At 37.6% G+C, this 18,480-nt stretch overlaps 1 protein-coding gene across 4 annotated transcripts in view; it reads right to left on the reverse strand.

Annotated features, from left to right (window-relative positions):
• ORC5 (origin recognition complex subunit 5) overlaps positions 1 to 18,480 on the reverse strand; it is a 68,815-nt gene that overhangs the window by 13,093 nt on the left and 37,242 nt on the right. Inside the window, exon 14 of one of the 4 annotated variants that reach the window (XR_002044660.2) lies at positions 14,229 to 14,305. The exons of the other annotated variants lie outside the window; for them this stretch is intronic. The gene's annotated coding sequence lies outside the window, so the exon portion shown is untranslated. The remainder of the gene's footprint in view (positions 1 to 14,228; positions 14,306 to 18,480) is intronic. 4 annotated transcript variants of the gene reach the window in all.

Consider the following 18,480-nt stretch of genomic DNA (forward strand, 5'->3'; position numbering starts at 1 on the left):
ACTGTCACACACAGATTTTGAACGTCAAACCTATCAAGAAACAAAGAACTTTCGATACTCGCACCACCAGACAAGGATACTATATTCTTTCACAATCACATGAATGGTGCTTTGCAGCACCATCATCCCATGACTCTCAAAGCCAGCGCACTTGCTCAAAACCTACCACTGCCAGGAGTCACATTCGGGCACACGGTAAAACCTCTGCTATGCAACAAGGCACTTTGGAACACCCGATGCCATTTACAAAATACATTTCAGTCAAAATGACTGTGCAATACTCTCCTGGAGTTAAATTCAATGACCCTAGTACAAATTATGTGAGCATAAAAAAACCTGCTCAAAATTATTTCTATGAAAATTATAGCCAGAGTAAGCTCATATGTCAGCCTCGTTTAAAAAGCTCATATAGAAAGATAACCATAGAACGTTACAACAATACATATTTAAGAGAGCAATTGATCAAAATTGTTTTTATAAAAATTATTAAAAATAAATCAACATTTTTCTGAATGCTTGTACAAAACAATCAGGTTTTGATACTGAATTATGTTTTGTACAAGGCTTTTAATGCATGAAAAAAATACAACAGGAGGCACACCCCTCCAGACTACTTAGAGCCTTCCAGCCTGCAGTTAAAACACTCATTACTAAGTGCTTCAGCTAGTTATTTTACCTTTATCTCATATTAAAGCAATCCAACTCTACTTTTAAACTACATTATGAAGACAGTCAAAACGTTTTTGATATTAACAGAGGCACCAACAGACCCAGCCACAGCCTCAGCGCTGCTCCACAGACAGCACCCTGTGCCCCTCCCTTTGGTGACACACACGTAGGTGGCTGTGCAGGATGCCATGGGTCAAAAACACAGTGACCCAGCCTGCTTTGCAGTTTCTTTTATGAATGTTTGCATTTGATGTCTTTCTTTGCCCCATATTAGTTTGGGATTTTTTATGTTTCTGTCACATAAGTATTATTTCATTATTTTGTGTTGAGTCTCCAGGACCTTGATTTCGTTTCACTCAAGGCAAATCTATGTGATTTACAGATTTAAACAAGTGACTCCATTCACTTTTTCAAAGCTTCATCATATCGGTGGTTCAGTCATCAAGACGGACAAAACTTCCTTTAGTCTCTAAAAGACAATCCAGAAGAAATGCTTATTTACTCTCAAGTACATGACCTTGAATTTCTTGCTGTTAAACCCATTCAGTTTGTATCCTACCCACCACCTCAAAGATTTTTCTTGTATCTCTTCAGAACAGAAAAGTTTACTAAGCCCAAGGCATGTAACATTGAATTTTATCAGAAAATTCTGGTTTTTACTCTACAGGTCATTAGAACCATTCCCACACAATATTTTCTCCATTGTATAATCACTGTTCACCACCTCTGCCTTATTCTACTTGGTCTTACCTTTTGTGACCCATTTACACAAAATGACGTGAAGAAACTGCCAATTTCACACACTTACTCAAGGGATAAATGTGCATATTTTGCTTTTTCCCTTTTCCCCTCCTCTTTCTGCAACACTCCACCCCCCTCTCCTGTCTTTCAAACCACAGAACATCTTTCTGCATAGTAGAAGCTGCCTTATCTCTAGACTATTCTCCTGTAATTGGCTTCCCTCGTGGCTTTTCTCTTCAATCTCAAGAGAAGCAAATGTATTTTCCTACTTCAAGAAGACACTTCCTACCCTTGTTCTATTCATATTTTAGTATACTTTCTCTTCAATTAGCAGTCTGTCTTCTAGGGTTTGTTTAGTGACTCTGATTAGCTGCAAATCTTGACTCATCAGTGCAGCTTCCTTTCAAATCTCCTCTGTACTTTCTCATTACCTCTACTCCTCACATCTTCTCTTCCCAAAAGCGCTATTAAAAACCACCAAAACCTACCACAGTTTTTCTAAAATGGGGACACTGAATCAAGATCCAGGAATCATCTCAGGAAACCAAATATAAAGCAAACAAGAAACCCAGAAGGAACTATTCTTCATCCAAAGTTGTAGTTAATCTGTAACACACTTTGCCTCTGAAAATTCAGTGCAGTGGTAGAGAGTTTTGTGGAGTTTAGACTGGGAATGTACTGGGTACATTCATGGAAGCAAATACAACCATGGGATGCTGAATGCAAAGACCATCATCTCCGTGGCAAGCATTTAAGCCACAGGTAATAAGAAGCTGTAATGTATACAGACTATGCTTATCCGCTGCTTTCTGGTCTTAAATTTTTCCTACTCATTTGATATTACTTAGAAGTAGTCAGACATTTACTGTCTAAGAAGTAAAACAGTGGGTAAGCCCACTTTTGGTCTGACTTAATGTGTCTGTTATGATGCATTCATCAGAGATAAAGTATATCATCTGCATCTTCTACATCCTACCACTGTTTCCCCTTTTAATCTTCTCTTGGGCCTCTGCAAGGGCTCTCTCACTACTAATTACTGTATTCTCCCCATACTTTGCAGTCTTTTTAAAAACAGAAAACCCCTCATGATGAAAATCCAGCTTCCCCCGCCATCTTCTGAAAAGCTTCACAGTATCTCGAAAGCATTTGCACAGATTAGCCTTGCCCACTCATTGTTACAGTAACATCACTTTTTAAAAGCAGTTCAATAATTTATTCATTTGGGAACTATTATTAAAGAAATCTTTCAAAGTGTTAATGAATTTGCTTTCTCTTCATTATTTTTATTCAATATAGAAATTAAGAAAAAGCCCTTTTTTTTTTTTCCTCTCAGCACATTTACTTAAGCGTTAATCAATTTGCCTAATAAGAAGGAAAATAAAAGGCAGTTCCACAACACTCTTTGCCTCGCTCTGCTCATCAGCTTTAAAAAGAAGTATAAAAACTCTACAGAGTGATGCATGGATAAATCAGTATTTCTGAGTCAGTTCCCTCACTTTGAGGATCAATTAAAGTACTTCATAACAGCATGAAAGGCATGCTAAAAATTTGCTTAATGTGGTATTTTCTGAAAGGATCAAATTATTTTCTGTACCTGAGGATTATTTGGAAATATTTTCAGAATTTTGTTAAGACCCCTGGAAGTGATGACAGGAGTTACTTACGATACTCAAACCCAAGATCTGAATGTATTTGCAATCTGTTGGAGATGTGTACATCTAATTTACTCCATAACAACCTGGAAACACATAACTCCTAAGTAGAAGGACTACAGATACAAATTACAGACAGCTAATTCAAAAGTACTCCCTTTTCTAGCTCTTACTTCCAAAATCTGAGAAATCGAAGATGGTAACAGATGGTCAAAGGAACACTTGGGGAACGATGTTTACAGTTAATTTGATTACTTAAGTCAGATAGCTTCATAAAGTGGACACCAGAAAAAGGCTGGCTATTTTTCAAGGCACAGGCAATAGCCAATAGAAGTATCCTTCTGCCATACCTTCATTCACTTTTGCAAGAGAGGTCTCAGGTTCCAAGCAGACTTTTTTACAAGATAAGGAAAGCAACACAAAGCCTGTTTTCCAGAAGCAAACCTGCATGCAACTGACCAAGCTTATAACTTTAATTCCCCAAATGTAGAAAATTTTGCCTTTTCCCCCCCCCCTTCATTTATTACATCTGTCCCACAAATGGCAGCATTTCTAGATATTGTAAGTCAAGTTCTATTAAGAACAGAAGAACGGTAATGTTAGAAATACTACCCCGTACCTGTGACACTGATAGGACTTGATATATTTACAGAAGGCCCCTAAATTTTTAATGCTATTTCAGTAAATTATAGAACTGTGTACACAGTTACCAGCCTTCTACTGCTATATGAAGAATTTCTGTTTGTAAACACAGTTTTGCATGAAAAAATAATTCAAGCAATTAGGATTTCAAACCTGTCCTGAGGATAAAAATTTTGTATTTGGCAAGAGCAGAAATAATGAAATTAAAAGAGATTGCTCAGAATCAGATGTTGTCTCCTAAGTCTAAACTACTTTGCTTTCTCCAAGAAAAAAAAAGATATTCAACGTGTCTTAACTACAGTATATTTTTGGATGATTACGATAATTAAGTGTTTAAAGAGTATTGATCCAAATATTGTATAAAGAAACAAGACACTAAGAATTCTTTAATTAAAATAACCACTCCAGGAATATTTGACCCAAATACTTCTGGAATACAGAACTCAGGCATTTCAACCACAAGAATAGAAAAATAGTAAAATACACTGTAGTCCCAAATGGGAGTCTGCTCTGAAAAATAACAATTTAAAAATGCATTGATTTTAAATCTTGAGACTGTTAAAACAGATTTTTAGAGACCCTCCACAGCAGCATGCTGCTTCTCAACTACTCACAGGACGCAGAGGTTCTATAATAGGAATAAATAGTAACAAAACCAAAATAGAAACAACTTGTATCAATCACTTAAATGTGTAAGCATATCATATGGGTACAAAATAAAGATACTCCCTGGCTCAATCTGCTGTCTCTTGAAAAGACCAGCAAAGGATGCTTAGGGAAGTATGTAATAAAATTGTAAGCAAGAAAAATTTCCCAACATACTGGGTCCTAGTGTTCTTAACTTCAGCAACTTTGGTAATTAGGTAAAAAATTGTTCATACATGGGGATCTGACCAGTTGAAACATGACATTTCATGCTCTTCTTGTAATGTCAAACTGGAGCTAAAAAACATTGCTGATTTGTGTAGTTACTGCACTCATCAACACATTGGAAGAGAAATTTATTATAAGGCTGCACACCAAGAGATTAGAAGCAACAAAACTGCCTAGCTCTCAGCAATATATGGCAGTAAGTAATACTAGGTTTTATGCCATCAAACAGAGGAAAAGAAAAAAATCCTCAAACACCTGATTTACTTTCATCTAAGACAGCAATTAGAATTTGATTTGGTAAGTCATGTCGGATCCTGGATAAACCAACAGCTACAAAGTTCTTGTACAACAGCAACTGCGACAAACTGTTACACTTCTGTTTGGAACACTTAGCTAACAAAATCAGGACATTTAAGTTCAACACATTCCTGCACCTTTGTTTACAGGTACCCTTAAGGAGAGCAGACAAAACACCAAGGCTGAATGCAAGTTCCAGGTTGGCCGACTGTCACCACGCAGCACAAGGGAACAGGGGACTCTGCAAAGTCGTAGGAAATGGGAACATCTGGAATCTTCCCTCTCTGAGCTTGCCAGGAAAGCAAATAGCCTCATGGAGAATATTATATTCTTCATCAGTAAATCTACAGCATTTGGTTCCCACCAGAAGGAAGGGAAAGACCAAGATGAAGACTGTCACTCAGGAATTCCTCTAGATGCTTGATGACAAATAAAACAAGCCCCACTGCAACAGCACAAGGTGATGGTTGTAATCTACACTGAGAAGTGTTGTTTTCATTAAAGAAATGTATAAGTTTAGATATGCTACAATAGAAGCTATAAATTTATAACATCCATTTCTAGAGAAAGCAAAGTTTTCAGCCAACCATGAATTGAAAAGTCATAAAATATTAAAAATCTAGGTTCAATGACCCATTAAATATGTTAGATGCAACTTCAAAAGATATCTATAAATATCCTTATATCCCTTGCATAGATATCCTACAAAGCGGTCATAACTACCAGTTTTTCATCTCTTATTCAGTTATACTTGGTTTTATCAGATAAAAAGCATGAAATATCATCTGTCAGCATGACACATCATCTGTCAGCAATTAACTGTAAATCAAAAAACTGTGTTCTTCTAACACAACACTTGTTTTTTATGCAGTTTCCATCACCCTTTAAGGCAACTGTGAAATTCTGCTAGTTATGCCATGTAGCACTTAGCTTTTCTAACCTGGAAAATAGTTTCTCACACTCTTATTTGGCAAGCACATAAGTTGGGTAAAAACCTTACAGCCAACCACAGCAACCAATGAACTAGTGAACCAGTATGCTGCCACACCCATCAACAAGGCTGGTCAATGGATTAGACAAAGGATATGTGGGAAGCGAATACCTGCTAAAGGGAAGCATTTCTTACTAACAGTATGTAGTCAGTATCTCTCCAGCCTTCATAGCATTCAAGGATAATTCTGCTATTTAGATGGACAGAAACATTCAAAGTCACAACCACTCCACAGAGTCCTAAAAACATCTTGCTATATATACATTGTCTTAAAATTTGTCTAGTTAGCAAACATCGACTATACAGCTCCTACATCATTGCAAATCATTTATGGGGCAGAGTCAAAACGTGCTGCACAAGGCATTTTCCATGTCTTTCAGGAGTGGAGTCGGGAAGGCATGTGGTGACGGCAGTGGTGGTTACAGTAACTTCTGGGGCAAAACACTCCAAGGAGCTCAGCAGGGGCTTCCCAGAGTCAGTGAAACCCAACAGAGAGCAGAAAGATCCAGCAGGACCTGGCAGCTCTTGTGAGGGAGGCTGACATGGGGAGGGTGATGCCAGAGCACCTGAGGGAGACTGGAAGAGCTCTAGGGAGCACGAGTGACCAGGAGCACAGTGAAAAGGGTGGGCAAGCAGGACAGACAGGATGGGGCACAGCAGAAGGATGTGGAGGGGCAGTTTATGCATCATTTCCTGTAGGCAGGACACGCAGGAGAGTGCAGCCACGTTCCCGGCTCCTGAGTCTCAGCGGGGACCTTATCACCCTCTACAGCTGCCTGAAAGGAGTTTGAAGCCAGGTGGGGACTGGCCTCTTGTCCCAGGCAAACAGTGAGAGGACAAGGGGAAATGGCCTTATGTTGCACCAGGGAAGGTTGAGGTTGGACATCAAGAAGAATGTCTTCACTGAAAAGGTGGTCAGGCATCAGGCTGCCCAGGGAGGTGTTTGAGTCACCATCCCTGGAAGTGCTCAAGAAATCACTGGACAAGACACTTAGTGCTATAATTTAGTTGTCATGGTGGTGTTCAGTCAAAGCTTGGACTTGATGAGCTTGGAGGTCTTTTCCAAGCTTAATGATTCCATGATTCAAAAAGCATTAAAGAACCTCCACAAGGCATCCTATCTTAGTTTCAGTGGAACATAGCGTAGTCAAGGAACAATTTCTCACGCTTCCATGACTAACGAACTTATTTCTTTTTGCAGCTGATAGTTGTGATAGCCACTCTATTTTGTGAATAATCATTGTGTCAAGATTTCTCAGTAATATTCAGTAATTATAAATCTGGAAGTTTTGAACATTAAAATTAAATCACTTTAAAATAGGTTAATCCTCCAAAAGTACTATACTGATCACCAAACTGAAAAACCCATACAAGAGATCAATAGAAAGGTGTGAAAAAACAGGACAGAATCAAGCAAGCAATGAAGTCTTTTGATCTCAACAGATTAAAAAGTCACCTCATACTAAAATGCCTACTGTAGTGAGAAAACGCAGGAGAAAAACAAAACTGAACAAAGAGAAGCAGTTATGACTGGCAAAGACACTATTAGGGCCTGATGAAAAGCTACCTGTCATTCCAATCAACTGTTATATCTGAACATTTTCCCACCTCTTGGAAGCCTTTCACACAAGCTTTACATAACGGGCATGTAGCTCCCATGGTTATTTTCTGGAACCTCTTCAGTAAGCAGAAACAGAAGTATTGCTCAAGGATATTTTAAAATGTCCATTGCAGAACCTGCATTGCAGTCAATAAATGTTAAAAAGAACACCTATCAAAGAACCAGCTGGTCAGAAAGTGTTGCTGTAAGTCTGCTACTCCTCAGTAAGAGAAGCTCAAGCAGCAGAGACCAAAATATTGTGTAGGGTATGCTCTGGTTGTAAACACACACCCTGGGCGCCTGTCCCTCTGCCACCGAAGACTCAGACCTGCTTTTTAAGAAGTTCTCAACACATCTTGTCCAAGGTGACACAGTAACACAGGCAAGGTGTTACTGTCAGGAGCTGGTTATTGGCTCAGGACACACAGACCATTCCTCTGAGCTGCCAGGCAGTCTGCACCCACCTAACGGCTGCGTTCAATTTTACAACCAGATCTTGCACATCTTGTCCTGCAGAAGCACTATGTGTTGTTAAAAGCTGACTAATTTTATCTGGAAAGTGCATCAAAACTTTGTCATCTCAAGAAAATTTTAAGACACAATTCTGCACTTAAAAACAGAGAAAAGAAAAAGGTTCCATACAAAGACTTTTCTGACTCTAAAACTGTTCTCATTTATTTTGTAACAGAGAAATTGTGCAATATAAATGTTACCATGGTAACAACTCACTTTATTGAACAAGAGAGAAAATAATTATCCCAAACCTGCATATCATGCAAGCACATGCAGTAAATTTAATGCTGCCCATTTTTCCCCTCGCTATTTTTCTTCTTGCAAAGAAAAATAGATTTTGAATTTATACATTATAGCAAGCCAGGCATCATTTTGCCTGTCCCTCCCACTTCTTTGTATATTTTACATCTCTTGAGTGCATGATGTGAAGGACCCAGTTACTTAGGAAAAGAAAAAGGGATTAATGAATCAGAAATGCTCTTCCCCCTCCTGAGTGAAGTACAGAAGACTCCTATGTAAATGCTTCATGCATTTAAAAAAAATGAAGCCCTAAGGCAAGCACAGCACATGCTTAGTATTCACTCAGTATACTTAAACAGGAACCCTTAGTTTATAGAAAAACCAAAAGTTATTCATCTCTATACATAAATTAAACCTGATTTTACTGTTCTGTCCAAATATTTCCTGTGATATTGTACTTGTAAACATATAGTTATATTTCATATACAAGGGACAGCAATATTTTCAGAAGAACTGCATGGATTTAGCCATACAAATCCAATTAATCTCAATAGAACTTCTATGGCTAAATCCCTGTGCTCAGCTTTGACATTTTAGAAGCAGTGGGGGAGGTTTTTCAAGGAGTGAATATGTATTATACAAAACTCAGTTTTCTCAGAAATAAAATACCATGTAGATACTTAGAAATATCAAAAAACATTTATGTGATTCTGTCAAGAAAATCACATTCTTAGGAAAGTAGGCAAGGATTTCCACAAAACTCTTATTTTACAAAAAATAACAGTATTATCCTGCAGCCTATGAGATAAAACTAATCACATATATACATTAGTTGGATAAATTATTCTTATTTTACCTCCAGTTTTGATCTTTTTACTTCATTTGCAGTGCATCTGCCTCTCTCATATGAAATTCGTTAAAGAACGAATTTAATCTAGTGTTCACAGTTGGAAGATGCATTTGGGATGCATAAAATTCATGTTTTTAAAAGATCACTTTAAAGAAGTGACTTAGAAGTGCTGTTTAGAAAGACAATCTTATTTGTCACCACCTTCCTCACTTTTTTTTTGGTTTATTTACAGTCCTAAACAAGTTAGAGAGTTTAAGAATAGAAAAAAAACTACACTCAACCAACTTCAGCAACAAGGAATGCAGCTAATTTTGACTATCTATTAGAAGATATCTTCAGGTACTAGAAAAAATTTATGCGTATACACATTAATGCACACACACAATACAGGCTGTGCAAAATCTTAAATCACTAAGTTGTCTTCTTCATGGAACTGGAACTCTCCAAATCATCCAAAGGTAACATATCCTCGTAGAGAACTCTTTCTGGAACATAGGCTGTAATGGTATGTCCCTCATAAATACACACACACTTATAGTACCGAGTATATTTAATACCTCCCTATGAAGCTCTTACAGAAAATAAAAATATAATTCCAGTAGCTGAACTAGTAAAACTTACAATTCCATATAAAAAAAGTTACTCTTAGGTGCCTTCTCCCTTCCCCTAAAGCCCTCAACAATCAGTACCATTTCAGTTCCTAAACCAAATACCACTAGAGATGCATGTTTCCCATACAGCAGTTGAACAGTTACATCCCAAGACTCTTGCAACTGTAGAAGTGATATAAATAATGTTTCCTTTTATGATAATGTAGATTTTGCATTTGCCAGTAGTTTTTGTATGGAAACCTTTTTTTTTCCAGTTCAAGTATAAATCATACAGATGCAGTGGAGACATTTTTTGTTTGTTTTTGTTCAAGAAGAAAAAGTAAGTGACCATTTGGGAATTAGCTGGACATATAAAGTATTTAACAAGACACTAAACAATTAGGATAAATTCACCTAATACAAGCCGTCATGCTGCTGCATATTCTATCTGTATATGAATTGGTTAGCTAGCTGCTCACAGGAAAGCCTAGCCCACATGCTAAATGAGAAGTTTTATTTAAAGCTTGTTGTATTTCAAATTAATAATGACCATTGCGGTACTGGATCCTCAAATCACACTTTTTGCCTGAACTGCATGATAAAGTTAGTACTTCATAAAAAACTAAAGCCATCAGAAGCAGAAACATTGCTAAAGCATTTTTCTGTAATGGTGTGTTCTGAAGGCCTTGTAACTGGACAACAAATTCATAAAAGCAACAGCATGTTACAAAAAAATATACATTATTGTTGGGGAAGATGAAACAGGAAAGCCTTAAATATGATTGCCTGACAAAAGATTTTGGGAATACAAAAACTATAAGCGACATCAAAATGAAGGCCACCTTTGAGATACCAAGTCTTAGTTACTGAACAACTGGAAAACAATGGTATGGCCGACTGAAGGTAATCCCCTCTTGATGGAACAATACCCTCTGCTTGCAGGCAGGTCCAAGGGTCAGAGCAGACCCTACTAGCTCAGCAGAAGGGGTCCAAAGAGTAGTTTTTAGGAGTTAAGATGTAACACTCTATGGTAATATAACAATTCTTATAGGCTGTATGTAAATGCTATAGGATTTGTATCTTGTATTAGATTGGTTAGTGAAAATTAGAATATTCAGTACAAAAGATGATTTATTGTATTGTAACGAGGACTTCTCGACCACTCTACTTACTCCCTTACCCCCTTACTCTCTTACTTACCTCCTCTTCACTCACTCTTACTCCACTCTTACCTACTTGCTCTTACTTTTACACTCTCGCTCTCTTGGGCCTGCTCCGAGCTGCGGCTGGCAGCTCTAAGCAGTGCCCCTGTACCCACGCCCTTTGCAATAAACCGCATGTTCCAAGATCTGACTTCAGAGATGTCTCGTCTCCGTCCGTCCCGACCGTCCGACCCACCCAAGCTCCTACACATTATCAATTGGAACAGTATCTGACTTAGCAGTCTATCTGGCCAGAAACTCTCCTCAGAGCTTTCCTTGAATCTTGCTTTATTAAAAAGCTTAAATTTTGGTGTACAAAAGTTCGGTAGTTTTGTGTACAAAAGTTTTAAGAATGTGAGCTTAATTAAACATATGTGATAAAATCTTTAATAGACTAAAATATGAAATTTTTTTGTGAGAAAGATTTCTATTCATAAGCCTGTCCCAATGCAAAAATCTCAAACACCCTCTGTTCATGTCCCTTACAACCTCAGTTTTTCCATCTCCCTCACAACTCAGAATCACAGAACGGTTGAGGTGGCAGGAATCTCTGGAGGTCATCTAGTCCAACCTCTTTCTCAAGTAGGGCCATCTTGACCAGGCTGCCCAGAACCATGTCCAGACAGCTTTTGAGTATCTCTGAGGATGGAGATTTCACCACCATTCTGGGCAACCTGTGCCAGCACTGACATCACCCTCACAGTAAGAAAGTATTTCCTGCCATTCCTCCTGCGTTTCAGTTTGTGCCTATTGCCTTGGAGTAGAGCAGCAACTCCTTCCTGTGGCTCGTTACATCTCCTTATCCCCTACACGCCTCCTGCTCCTCCTGCTTCCCACTTCTCAGCCTAAGATGCTCCACACCCTGTGTGCCTGGGTCTTGGTTAGGTCCTAAAGATCATCACATTCAAACATATTGAGCACTTGGGTGGGGCAGCCTCAACAGAGGTCTCCTCAACAACTCCTGCTGCACTTACCTGCTCCAGCCAAAACAATGTTTGGATGTGGACAAATGTATAAATCAGTAACCAAGCACCAATATGTTTATCCTTTATGACAAGTTGGTTTCTTGGGATATTTTTTTTGTTTTGTGTTTGTCTTGTTTTTCAAGATATAACCCAAATCCTTCTTTAAAAGAAATCAGAAAATTGAAACAATCATGAGATTCCCATGCAGCCTCCTCTGACCAAACCATCTTGGTGGTCTTTAGTAACAGTAGCTCATTGAAGAAATCACGGATGAAATACAGTCAATAGCTATAAACATATTCAGGACCACTTCCTTCACAAATAAACTGTTAACCATTAATCCAGAAACATAATTTCCATTCAGTTGACTAATAAAATGATACCTCACTGTAAGAATTTTTGGAGGTTATTTTTCATCGTCATTATCTAGGCTCAGGATTCAAGTTTCAGTTTCTAAATGCTTATTTTCTTCCAAGTGACAAGACTCTTTAACTTCTGCCTGAGTGCAAACCACAAAAAACTGTGTCTCCCTGCTTTTAGGCTGGCTCATCACCAGCCAGAGCCTGAGTTACAGTTCCCAGTGGCAGAATGCAGCCTATTCAAAACAGCATGATTAATTTAGCTAAAAAGAAAACCACAAGCAGAGAGAAATGGATTAAATAACAACAAAACCCTACATACATATGGTCTTATCTGAGACTTGCCTTGTTAACATTCCACTTTTTTCAGCCAGAGGGTGAAGCACTTGCTGGTACTGCCCGAGTGCAACTGCAGCCTCTGACACTATAACCTGAATCCTTCCCCCTCTCCAACACAACTCAAGGCTGAATTCAGGTATTGTTCCTCCCATTACAAAGCAACTGAAAGAAAGCCACTGCCAGGTTCCCAGAAAGCTGGGGAAAAGCTTAACTGCATTTAACCCTTTGGGCTCCCTGGAACCAGCTGCATGACATCCTCTGGTGCTAGGGACCCACACAGCACCCACAACTTGTGTGTTCTTTGTGGCTATTGAAAGCTGCACTTGAGAATGCCACAGATGACACAGGCAAAAAGCAGGGAAATGGTCCTACAAAACCAGAGTTTCATTTTCTTCAGTGTGATCAGCTGTTACATTCTCCTATAAAGACCTAATGGGAGGACTAGAAATGTAATATGATATTAACAACTGTTCACTTTCTATTTTTTTCCTCCAACAAATAAATATATTCAACTTTACAAATTTGTTCCCTGCGTTCTCTGTAAGTGTTGAATCCAATAAGGTAATGAACTGATAAGAAGGCAGCTGTGCCCAAAAATACACTATCGCTTCATTTATATGACAATTATTCTCAACAAATACACACTGGTATGTTTCTTGTGCTCTGAATGGGAAATAAAGATATCAGTATATATGTAATGTCTACGGATATCCAAGGTACCACAGCTGCAACTTGATATGTAGAGCCAACAAAGAAAAAGCTGGAACAATGAGGGAAAAATATCTCAAATCCTGATGAAAGTGACTGGCAAATATTATTTAACCAAGTGGTTAGACTTATATTTGGAAGAAAAAGATTGATGACTTACATTGGATCCACTAAATATCTGACACAACCAAAGATTCCAGTGACATATATGAAATTATCACTAAAGTTAGCTACTTAGTAAAGAAGCAGTCCAGATATCAAGATTTATCACAGCTGCTTTTTTATCCAAAGTATTTAGTCTGACAACTTAAATTAAAAAGAAAAAAAAAACAAAACTAAAGAATTTCAGAAAAAGATGGCCTTTTTCAATACAGATGGATACTCAAAGGTTTGCTTGCCTTCTACGTTTTAGGACTAAGTTATATATTTATATATATATTATTTATTAAGTGTCATCACTTGATATTACATCCTCTTTCCTTGAACTTTTTCTGGTAGATTATTACAAAGTAAGACAACACCGGCACATCTTTTCAAGCTGGAAAATGTCACTCTACTGATGTCTCCATTTATAAGCAGTGAGCAACCTGAAGATGCCTGTACTGTGTCAGTGACCACAACTACAAAGTGCCCCTATATTAAGGATGTGTCTTGCGTGTGTGTGCACATGGTCATGTGTGTCTGCAGCGCAGGGCAATCCAGTATTTCTCCAGAACAGCCATTTGTTCTAACATCATGACAAAACAAACATAAAACAAACAACAAAACCCTCAACATCAACAACAAAAATGCCTCCAAAAATTAAAGAAAACATAGGCACACTTTCATGCCCATTTCAAATTCCTGCCTCTTTTAGAACATATTAGGATTTAACATCAAAACGAACAGCTTTTCTCTTACTACCTAACCTAATCCAGTTAAAAGTATTATGAAGACGACAGTGATTGACAGTTACATGATGACACACTTGACACACATCACATCTGCCAATACTTACTTTTTTTCCTCATTCATGCAGGCTGTTGGTTTTTCTTTTTCCCCAAAAGAATATGGTATTTATTCGGTCAACATTTCCTAAGTCAACATGCATGAAAAATTATTTAACTAGCTTTTTAACATTTGGTTGTAAAATAAGAGTTAATAATTTTTAAACAAATTAAACTGCTCTTTGTCAGTACTTTTATTCATATGAAAATGACCTTAAGCAAACCTATCATCTGATGCAATAGATACTCTATATGGATTGCACTTTTATAGGTAACACAGATAAGAGTATTGTTCTGCTCATGAGGCAGAGGGAGTTAAATCATGAAATATTCAGTTTTAATTAAGATTACTGTATCAAAGGCAAGGCTTAATGCAGAATTGAAGTAAGGATCAAGGTTAATGCCTATTCTAAAGCAAATTTACATAAATTATGTTTCACTAGTATACCATGAGTCTTATTTTGTTAATTTATACCATGTGAGACCACAGAAATTAAAGATGGAAAATATCTATTAAGTCATCTTCACTCTCCTCCTGCCAATGCAAAATTCTTCTTCCTTCTTTCAAGTTTATATCTGAATCCTTTGTCTACTGTCATTTGCAATAGCTCAAGCAGTGGGGCATTGCACTAAAACTTCAGGGGAGACTATCACACACTTCAGCATCTCCAAAAGAAGGGTTTTTTATAGTATCCAAAGCTAAGATTCCCCTCATCTTATTTCATTACTCCCACTTAGACCTTTTTTGAACTCTTCTAAATGAATCCTTTCTTGGCCCTTGAAGCCTATAAATACCTTCAGACATTTTCATCATCCCCTGGTAGTTATTTAGCCAAATTAGTGTAGGGATCATCTCTCTTCATCTGAACATCACCAAGCACACAGATAGCTATAAGTAATAATTACATGTGTTCATTTCCTTTAATCTTTCTTCACAAGTCATTCCCTTCTAGCCTTTAATTTTTGCCAGTCTTCATGCTTACATCTTTGTTAAAGTGTTACCACTTTGCAATTATTTTCCTTTCTCTGAACAGCTTTATTTAAGGTTATATCCACTTATGCATGCCAGCTTGAATTTACCACTTTATCTTGACTTTTCACTGATGTGTGTAGGTTTTTGTTTGTTTTTTTCTCGTTTGTTTTCATAAAACATCTGACTCAAATCGCTTCTCTGTTCATGTCAAACAAAAAATAAAATTACTTGCACTAGAGGCCAGCCTTTCTGCTTATTAAAAATAGCATATAAGTGCCTAATAAATTGTTTATATTACTCATTATTTTTATGTTTGGGTCTTTTTCCAGGTTTTAGGCACCATCGATTTTGGGCAATCAGTCTGAAATACCTTTGGTTTTTGGAGGACAGATAATTAACCTTTTTTCTTTGCATTTGCTTTTTTAGTATCTAAAAAATACTTTATTTAGTATCTAAGGTACCTATGTTTATCTCCTGTCATATTGATGACTCCCTATCTTGTTTGCTACCTTTCTTCCTCATCACTCCAACACACTGAGTTACCTCCTGTGCCCACGCACAATGTAGTTACAGAAGTTTCACCTGAGCCAGATGGAGATGGCAAATTGGACTGGAGACTGGCTCACTCTAGGGAATTCTAGACACTGAGCAGAATTAAAATTTGGGCTATTTTTGATATGGGAGATGAGAAGAAGATACTGGTTTGAGTGTTAATCCAATCATGGATAAAACTTGATTTCTTTCCTGCTAAGGAGATACTGTCATGCTACATCTCCACCTGTACCTTTTCATTTCTCCCAGTCATCCAGAGATGGTCTGGTTCTGGTCACAACTACACAGAAAACATGTTAAATCAACTGGCCAAAGAGCATTCCACAGGCTAGTCCCACAAATTGCATACTGCAAGGTTAAAACCAGCGAGGTCTCAATGATTTATCTAGGAGGGAAGCAAAAAGGCAGGCCAAGGCCAAGGCCAAGCAGCAGACCAGCATACTGTGCAGTACCTCCAGTCACCACGTGTTGCCTGTTAGCCATCCTTCCCCCTTCACTACTTCTACTGGAAGCCCATCACGTTCTTAGACAGAAGTTGTTGATTTAAACAGAAAGCTTCTCTATGTCAAAAGCTGATTTGTAAGAGCTTAGTACTAGGGTGAACAGCAACTCTCTGTCACTATTAACTAAGAATCAGTCAGCTCAAAATGAAAGGTAGATTTTTCAGGATACAATTAAAAAGCAATACAGAGATTTTGTGCCGTTGATTCCTCTGCTATACCTGTTCAGTGAATCAGAACAGATTACTTCAGACTGCCAGTCTTCTAGACTGTCAGTCTAGCATCTTTCACAAGCACTATAGTCACACAAATTATTAAAAAGCTTTTCTCTACACCATCAGTGTCATACATCCATTAGAGGCCATTCCACACTAGAAAATATCTGTTGCAAAAAGTCTTCCTAGGCCATATGCTAGTAATAAATAAAAAAGGCTGGAAAAGATCATTTTATAACAACAATCTTCAGTTTTCTTCTCATGTCTGTGTGGTAATCTCTTAAGTCAATCTGTTTACTGTATCTACTACACCAGGGGTTTTTTATGTATATGATTCATTATTTCCTCTTTTGACGTTCTCTTTCATATTTCTTGCCGAGATATCTAGAACATGGAACACCCACTTGTTCATTTTATGTAGGTCACAGATGGTCAACAACACATCCAGCATTCTTCAATTATTAAACTAGACCAACCTGGATCTTCATATTCTCTAGCTATGTCTTTCAAAAAACATCCCAGTTACCACCTCTCCTATTTTTTTTTAAACTCACTACTAACCAGAGTCTGAATTCAGAACTTTTCAGAAGACATAGATGTACCGCCTGTATATCCTATTTCTTATAGTGGAATGTTTTAGTATGTTCACAATAGGATGATGAAGCTCCCACAGTTCATGTACATTCTGTTTCAAGAAACATTTATGACAGGTGAGCAGGCAGGAAAAAAAAGTATGTAAAAACATATACACAGAAAGATACCTCTCAATTCTCTATGAGAACTGTTACGGACACTAGAAGCTGGTCCTGTTAGAAATGGCAACATATATAAATTTTATCTCATTCATAAATAACTACTAATTAGAAAACAAGACAACAATCTGAAAAGAGTTTGAAAGTACAGAATTTTTGAAACTGAGATTTTTGTCTGGTTTTGGGGGGTTTGGTTTTGTTTCGGGTTTTTGTTCATGTTTGTTTTTTTAAAACACCTTTCTCTACATCAATAACAGCAGGGTAATGAATGTTCATCTGAATGAACTTGAAGTTGCACCATCACATGTTAGTGAAACACACCTACAGATCAGCATCTGCTCATCTAAACTAGATCTGTCTTCAAATATTTCAATTTTAGTTTCAGTTAAACCGTGCCCAAAAATCCACACTAAGTCTCAGTAATATTTTTAAATTTTATCTCTAAAACACTTCCTGAAATTCAAATAACTTACTGGCCTTTCATTCTTTTGGTAAATGTTCTATGGCTTGCACTTGCAGAGGTTATACCTAACCTCTTTTATTTCATATTACAAAAAACAAAGGTAGAAGATCCTTTCTTGATATATTCGATATTCTCACATCGAAAAACATCACTTTCAGAGTGTTTTCCACAAGACACTGAGCTATTCTATAGTTGCTGTAATTGAAATACAGTTCAAAGCTGTAGGGTTCAGATTGCAAGTTCTAAGATGTAAAATAACAGGTCATCATCACAGAATTCTGCAAAATAAGTTTCTATTAGAAAGAGACAGAATTTCAGCACCCCATCCTTAGGAATAAGGCAAAAGCAGTCCAGAAAAAAGGGATAGGAAGGCCAACACCAGCTTTCCAGCCATGCAATGCAACCCTGGGCATGCTCTTCCCAAGTACTCACTGCAGAGTGAGAGCCCAACTTAATCTGCAGGAGGAATTGGTGGGAAGGTGTACAAATCAATCACTACCCCCAGTCTGCAAGCATTTTGACAAGGAATATGACATACAAACAGGGATATTTGATGTTGGCTTTTCCATTTGTTTTACAAAAAACTCAGAATAGTTACTGAGGAAACACTTGGTTCTTCGGGATAGAATAGCATTACGTAGCTATAATGCAAATGTTTGCATCTGAGGCCGTCTTGATTCCATTTCTAGAGGATGAAGGAGTCAGTGCATCAGGACATGGCTCATTGAAAGCTAGTACAGATTTTAAAACTTTTCATTAACAGAGTGGGTTTAGATGCTCATGTCTGCATCAGGGTGCATGTCTGTTT

This window comes from Corvus cornix, chromosome 1A (assembly GCF_000738735.6).
Source record: "Corvus cornix cornix isolate S_Up_H32 chromosome 1A, ASM73873v5, whole genome shotgun sequence".
Taxonomy (NCBI): Eukaryota; Metazoa; Chordata; class Aves; order Passeriformes; family Corvidae; genus Corvus; species Corvus cornix.